The following is a 6,966-nucleotide window of genomic DNA, read 5'->3' on the forward strand; positions in this document are numbered from 1 at the left end:
TGTACTTGAGTGAATACATTACAAATTGAAAAAAAAGATATGAACGATATGGAAGATAATATTTATAAGCAATATTGAGTATTTGATAGTTTAGTAAGCATGACAATAGAGCATTAAAGCTTATTGTTTTTAATACCCATTTTCTACCAATGTAGGATCACTTGCCCAAAACACTAACCTCTAATGTCATCAATTTATCTTTTAAGTCTGTTTGAAACCCTAGCTACTATAGTAAGTTAGCCACATATCCCAAATGATGGGTATGAGATACTAGGAACTGCCCAAGGATTAAAAGAAAAAGAAAAAAAGTAACTTAAGTTAAAGAGAATGTACATCAAAATCAAGAAATTTAGATACAATTCAAACAAAATGGGGATATTATATCCAACCATAATTGGGTCAACCATCCTAGGTCTGTCTCAATTGCTCCGTCTCCCACATTCTTTTCTTTCTCTCAAAAGAGACAACTCACTAACAAGACAAGTAAACAAATCTAATCTCACCTTCACAAACTTGAGACGTGGCTATATGGAATGCAACACATCCCATGCACCTAGTATAAAATGTTTGGTGCGAAAGTGGTATTGTATCCTGACATGGATATAACACCATGACATAACCGATGTGTACCAATCCGGTCAACATATGGGGATTGGGTCAGCTGTAGCAATGAAATCACATAACATGGAACAATTTATTTATTTTCCATGACTCTTAAGCCTAAGCAATTTATGCATCATTTATATAGAAAAAGTTATCAGGGTCCCCTTTGGGGCATACTGGTTGTGGAATGCACCTGTGGTGACTCGATGACGCGAGTCCTCCGAACAAGCCAAATTGCCACCCACAACACAAAAGATAACACAAGTGTGAAAGCTTTGTAACAAAACTAAACGTCATTGCTTCATCATGTGATGCTATTTACAAACGTTAATATATATAACAAACTTAAAGAAACTACAAATTGTCCAAAATACATGATGAACAACAACAAAATTATATACGACCAGAATATTTAATGTAGTCCTACTCTAATTACGAGAAGTATGGTCGAACACAGAATGAATACCTAAGTGTAAACACACTAAGCAAACATAGATGACCAAGTGAAGTAGTCCTAGTATGCATCGGACTCGTCCTGCATATATATATTTTTTAATTACTGGCTAAATCTTGTAGATATTTTTGGTAGTATCCTATGCGGGTTGCATATATATTTATTTTTGGGCTGTGTTGCTATGTATACTTTGGACAAATTTATCTAGTTTTCATGGAATTTAAACCTTTGTAGCATATATGTAGAATGTATATGACATGATTTGGTCAGATGGTGAATTTTAACTAACTTAAATACCCGACACATTTTAATATAGCTATACATTTTCCTGCAAGTGAATAAGTATTTGGTTCTACTATCTTGAGGACTCGTTCTTGTGAGTGAATAGGTATGTTCCAGTACCAATCCTCCAAAGTGGGATGTGACAGTTCCTTCCCCCCGTCGCACCATTACCATGTAACTTATTTAAGTTCCTGATGACGTTCGAGCACCACTTGGACTTCACTATTCACCAACATCACAATATGTATAACATTGTGTTTAGACTAAAAAATACATCCAATTTACTCAAGAAACAAGACCTTTTTTTCGCTCTATTTTTTTTTAGAGTTTATGCGGAAATTGAAACACCCCATAATTTCAAACGAAATAAAATCATTGTGAAGTAAACACCCTTGAACCAACCAAAATTATAACAGTATGAAGATACCAATTTCAAACAAATAAGATAAAAATAAAGTATCTTCAAACCAAGCAAAACCGGAACAAAGATGTCGATATATTAAATTCACATCAATAACTAACAAAATATAAAACATCCTCATAAAACATACCTTTGAAGCAAGAAAAATCAAAGCGGAATCAATGCAAGCAAAATCTAAACAAATGAAAACAAAAAACCATAAATTAAGAGAGATGAAAAACAATTTGTTAACAATTAATGGAGAGATGAGTGAAGTATTCTACTTACCCTAGCTAGTTTAGAATATCGCACAACAGTAGTGAGAAAAAAGTGTGTACTAGCCAGTGAGGCAGTGAGGGAGAGATGAGAGAAAGGGAGGTTTTGTTTCCTCATATGAGCGGGGATATTGAGGTTTCCAAAAGGATCCAAAATAATGATAGAGCGGGATTTTTGGTTTCCAAATTTTGCCAAATTTTCGGGTTGCTTTGGTTTCCTTCTTTCGCAAAATTTTGAAATTTGTATTGACAGTATGACCCTATGAAATTTGAGTATCAGAACCGATGGAAATTTGACTAAACTGATTTCATCAACCTTACTCGATTTGGGTCAAAGTTAGAACTGGTTTTTTGACAGGATCAAGTTAGACCACTAGTTCAAATAAAACCATAGCGGTTCTTTGTTACGTAAAAATCGCATGCCATTAGTTTTGGTACAACCCGCACACCGTAGATTTAGCGATATGATTATAACCTGTAATTATAATTGAGGCTACTAAAGGAAGTAATTGGTTGAATCAACACGGCCGGGTTAATTGAAAACTCCCAAGTTAAACACGTTTTTTAACATTCGAACAACCGAGTTGACTGGTTCATAACTTGAATCAGGCAGTTCAAACCATAGTACAAAATATCAGGATATGATGAGTGTTTATCGATACTCAAATTCTTGATATGTATCGTGGATATATCCCCATCTTTGGGGACATTTTACATTGTTTGATATGTAAATATCGTAGATATATCTAAAATGCTATATCGACAAATATTGTGGATATCTTTTGATATATCACGATATATCATTTATATTTATTTGAAATATGATGGTAAATAAATAAGATTGTTATCTAAACTAAATATCTCCAAACATCGCAATATATCCTAAAATATCATAAATATCATCGAAATATTACTGATATTTACAGTTGTATATATCTCTAAACTTATCGCGATATTTATATATATTTTGCTTAAATGAGATATTTATCGCGATATTTTGTACTATGGTTCAAACCGTCAAAAAGCTCGTTCAACCCGGTTCAATAGTAAAAAGTCAACTTGGGGAGTTTGAATCCCTACAAATAGGGGGAGTTGTAAAACCATTTTTTTTTTTCAAAATAAAAGGTTTTGGGGTTAAAAGCACCACCAGATATAACCAAAGTTACATTCCACTCTAAGAGTATGATCATTAGAGGGAGCAACCATTACAAACTAGTTAATATACTAATCCCCTATTAAGCAAGCCTAACAAGCTACATTATAAGAATAATCTTAAATTACCAAGCCAAACCCAAAATCTGATAGTTGCCTTACGGTTTAGCTATTGTTGCAAAACCAATAAGGATTAGTCCGACCCGAACTTCACCATCTTAACCTACAATTTTCATGTAATCATCCATGTCCAGTTGTCTAACAACCAGCTTCAAACCTGATTTTGCATCTACATTGTGTAGAAAGTTCGTTGGTAGAGATAATGAGTTTTCCATCCAACGATCGATATCCTTCTCCGCCCAAAAAGTGCAACTATGAAAAGCACAAGCAAAATCTGCAATTTCTTATATTGTTTCAAGCTAATTTGAAGTAGATCAAGTCCCAAACTTAAGACCATGCTTACAAGTAGGGCAGGGAACGAGCTTTTCATACATGAGATATTCCTACGAGCTTTTCATACATGAGCTTTTCATACTTAAGACCAAGGTACGATCTTTTGTTTCCGCTGCGCTATTTCATGCATGTGATATAGTGTAATTATACATATCGTAGGAATCATACATGAGATATCGGTTAAAAACTCTACATTGGCATTGAGCCAGGTTTTCCATGGTTTGTATGCTTTTGTTTGTAGTTTTGATCTTGTGATCTACATTTTTTTTTGGAAAACTATTTTTTTCAAAATCTTTTAATTAATTTTTAAATAATTAGGTTGTTTAAAATTAATTAGAAATTGCTTAATTTTTTTTGCAAAATAAATTATTTATGGGAAATAATTTGTGGAAATTTTTTTTAGGAAATTTTTTTTCCTTAGAAATTTTTACATGGAAATTTATTTCTGAGATTATTTCTCTAGAAATTTTAGGATTTTTTTCACATGTATTTTTCCACGATTAAAAATTGACATTAGGATGTTTATTTTTACCATGCAGTAATTATTTGAATCTAGATTATTACTATTGCATGTATATAAAATTGTTTGTTTTCTATCAACGGTCATATGAAAACTAAGGCACAATGCCTAAGTCGCATAGACCCGAGACTTGTAGGAAAACTGAACCAGATCTTGGGAGACGGGCTTCCAAAAAACGCATGACTGTAAAGCAATATAGGAGAGCTTTGAAGCGTACTGTCTTGAAATCTGATAAGATAGAGACAGAGCCACCATCACCAGAATATACACCAAAGAGCCCCAGTCCTATTCAGGATAGGAATGAGGCTCGACCATTTAAATCTCTCCTACATCGATTATGGGACGATGCTAAGGAACCAAATCCATATGATGTGTCATCAGGGTTTATTTTCCCACCTCACGGGGAAACAGAGGAAGTGGCTAGTAATTTCAAATAGCTGATAGTGACTGTGAGGATGAGGATGACTCCCCTGGGCACCCAGGACGTTTCTATGTTCATGGTTGACTGGCTCTGTTTAGTTCCACATTGTTTTTTGAAAGATAGAAAACTTCTTTTTTGTAGAAACAATTTTACTAAATAGAAATTTAAGTAGTAGATTTTTTGCATATTCTATGTTATTGATAGTCAAATGCATTGATTTTATTTAATGGCTAGAATCATGCTAGTAGATTATCATGATCATCTCATATGTGAAAATGTGGATTACTTAGATTTATTTTAAGAGATGATTCTTATTCGTAGTATCTTATTTTTGGAATTCAAACTTGATAGAATGGCACCCAATGAAAAATCCTCGTTTACGATGCTACTTGAAAAGGACTTGTTAAACGATAAGAATTACGAACTTTGGTCTAGGAAAGTTAGGCTAATTCCCGCGATAGGAAGGCCATTGACGTAATAACCGGGCGATGCTTGCGAAACTACACACATGAAGGATTAACACAAGCTACTTATCTTCCGCACTTAGGAAGTACAATGAGTATACAAGCAAAGATAATGTTGCCCGACCCATACTTGGCACCATGAGGAATGACTTCATGATCTTGGTATGATGGCTTGGATCGGCTAAAGAGCTATGGGAAGCAAGAAAAGGTAGACCTTGGGGTAATGCGACTCTTTGCCGAGGAGGCTACAAATGAGCTTTGACAAATTTATCAAGTTGCCCCATACCTCTATGACACAACATTGCACGGTGATGAGGAACATGGTTCTTTGAAGTTAGCCCAAGCAGATGTGTCTTGTCAAATGAACAACAAATTCAAAGGCCGTCATTAGGTCTTTACCTAAAACTTGGGAACAATTTCGCCTTATCTTGACGATGACGACGACATATCACAAACTTTGCACAGGAGCAAAGGAAATGTGAGCTTGAGGAACAAAGGCTTCTCAATGAAAAGCCTGTTGTTCAAACTAAAGCAAATGTTGTCAACTCCAAAAAAGAGGAAGGCTCCTTGGAACAAGAAAAGTGGAAAAGGGAAAGGCAAGGAAAAGGCCAAGCCTAACCCACAGCAAAAGAAACCTAGGAAGTCGATAGACATGACTAGTGTTGAATGCTTCCGTTGTCATCAGATGGGACATTATGCTAGGGCATGTCCTTCTCCTGAGGTAAGTTTTACTTTAAGTACTGTCAATGTGATAAGTATTGTCATGTTGTCTGATTCATCATAATATTGGATTGTAGATTCAGCAGCGACATACCACATAAGCCGGGATAGGTCCCTGTTTGAAGATTTCCGGAAACTTCCACAAGGAACTCGGAGAGTCCACATGGGAAACCAAAGTGTAGCTGATGTTTTGGGCACAGGCACTTGTAGGTTGGATTTTGCGAGTGGGAGATCCATCCTTATTGAAGAAGTACTCTTTGTACCCTCAATTAGGAGAAATCTTTTATCAGTTTTGAAATTACTTCAAGAATCCTATGTGTTTAATTTTTCCCAGAACTCGCTTGAGATATCATTGAATAACAGTTTGATAGGTCATGCTTATTTAATGGATTCTTTTATGGCATTACACTTAGCACAAACTGAAATTTTTATGTCTAAAATGGTTGGTTGCCAATTGTGGCATGCTAGACTAGGACATATTGGACACGATGGGATAGACCCGCTTAGCAAGGGAGGGTTGTTAGGTAACTTAACCTCGTTAAAATGGAAACCCGTGAAAGTTGTCTTCTTTGGAAAGGCCACCAAGAAACCTTTTGGGAAAGCCCAAAGGGCAACTTATCCTTTACAACTTATTCACTTTCGGACATCCGTGGACCAATGAATGTAAATGTTAAAGGCATGGGATTTGTATTTCATTACCTTCACAGATGACTATACACGCATGGGACCGTACTTGATGTCTTGATAAAGCGATAAATGTTATATATTTACGCTCAATTTTATATTAGTTAGTTCGTTTAATTTATTCGTTTGATGTAGTTAGTGTATTTTTGGTGGTTTTACAGGAATTGGAGTTATTGATAAAACTGCTGAAACTATCGAGATTCTAGGATATTATTGTGCGAACTTGTGGTTAGATTGATCTGGCGCTAGTTGTTCAGTTCAATGGAGGTGCCCTGTGATATTGGGAATATACCGTTTGCGTGTCTGCTAATGAGAATTGAGGCGTTATTGATTTGGACTTGGTACCTTAGCACCTGATCATCAGTAGAGAAACAAGGCCAGAGACTATGGATATGAATATTGGTAAATGCACGTGAAGAATACAAACTTGCAAGCTATGGGCCAACTTTTCTTAAACCTTATTAAACCTCGTATCACAAGGTAACCTTACCTATATTTTAAACCTCGTATCACAAGGTTTATTTTTATCCTTGAATTT

The sequence above is a fragment of the Coptis chinensis genome, chromosome 1, assembly GCF_015680905.1.
Source record: "Coptis chinensis isolate HL-2020 chromosome 1, ASM1568090v1, whole genome shotgun sequence".
In the NCBI taxonomy this organism is placed as follows: Eukaryota; Viridiplantae; Streptophyta; class Magnoliopsida; order Ranunculales; family Ranunculaceae; genus Coptis; species Coptis chinensis.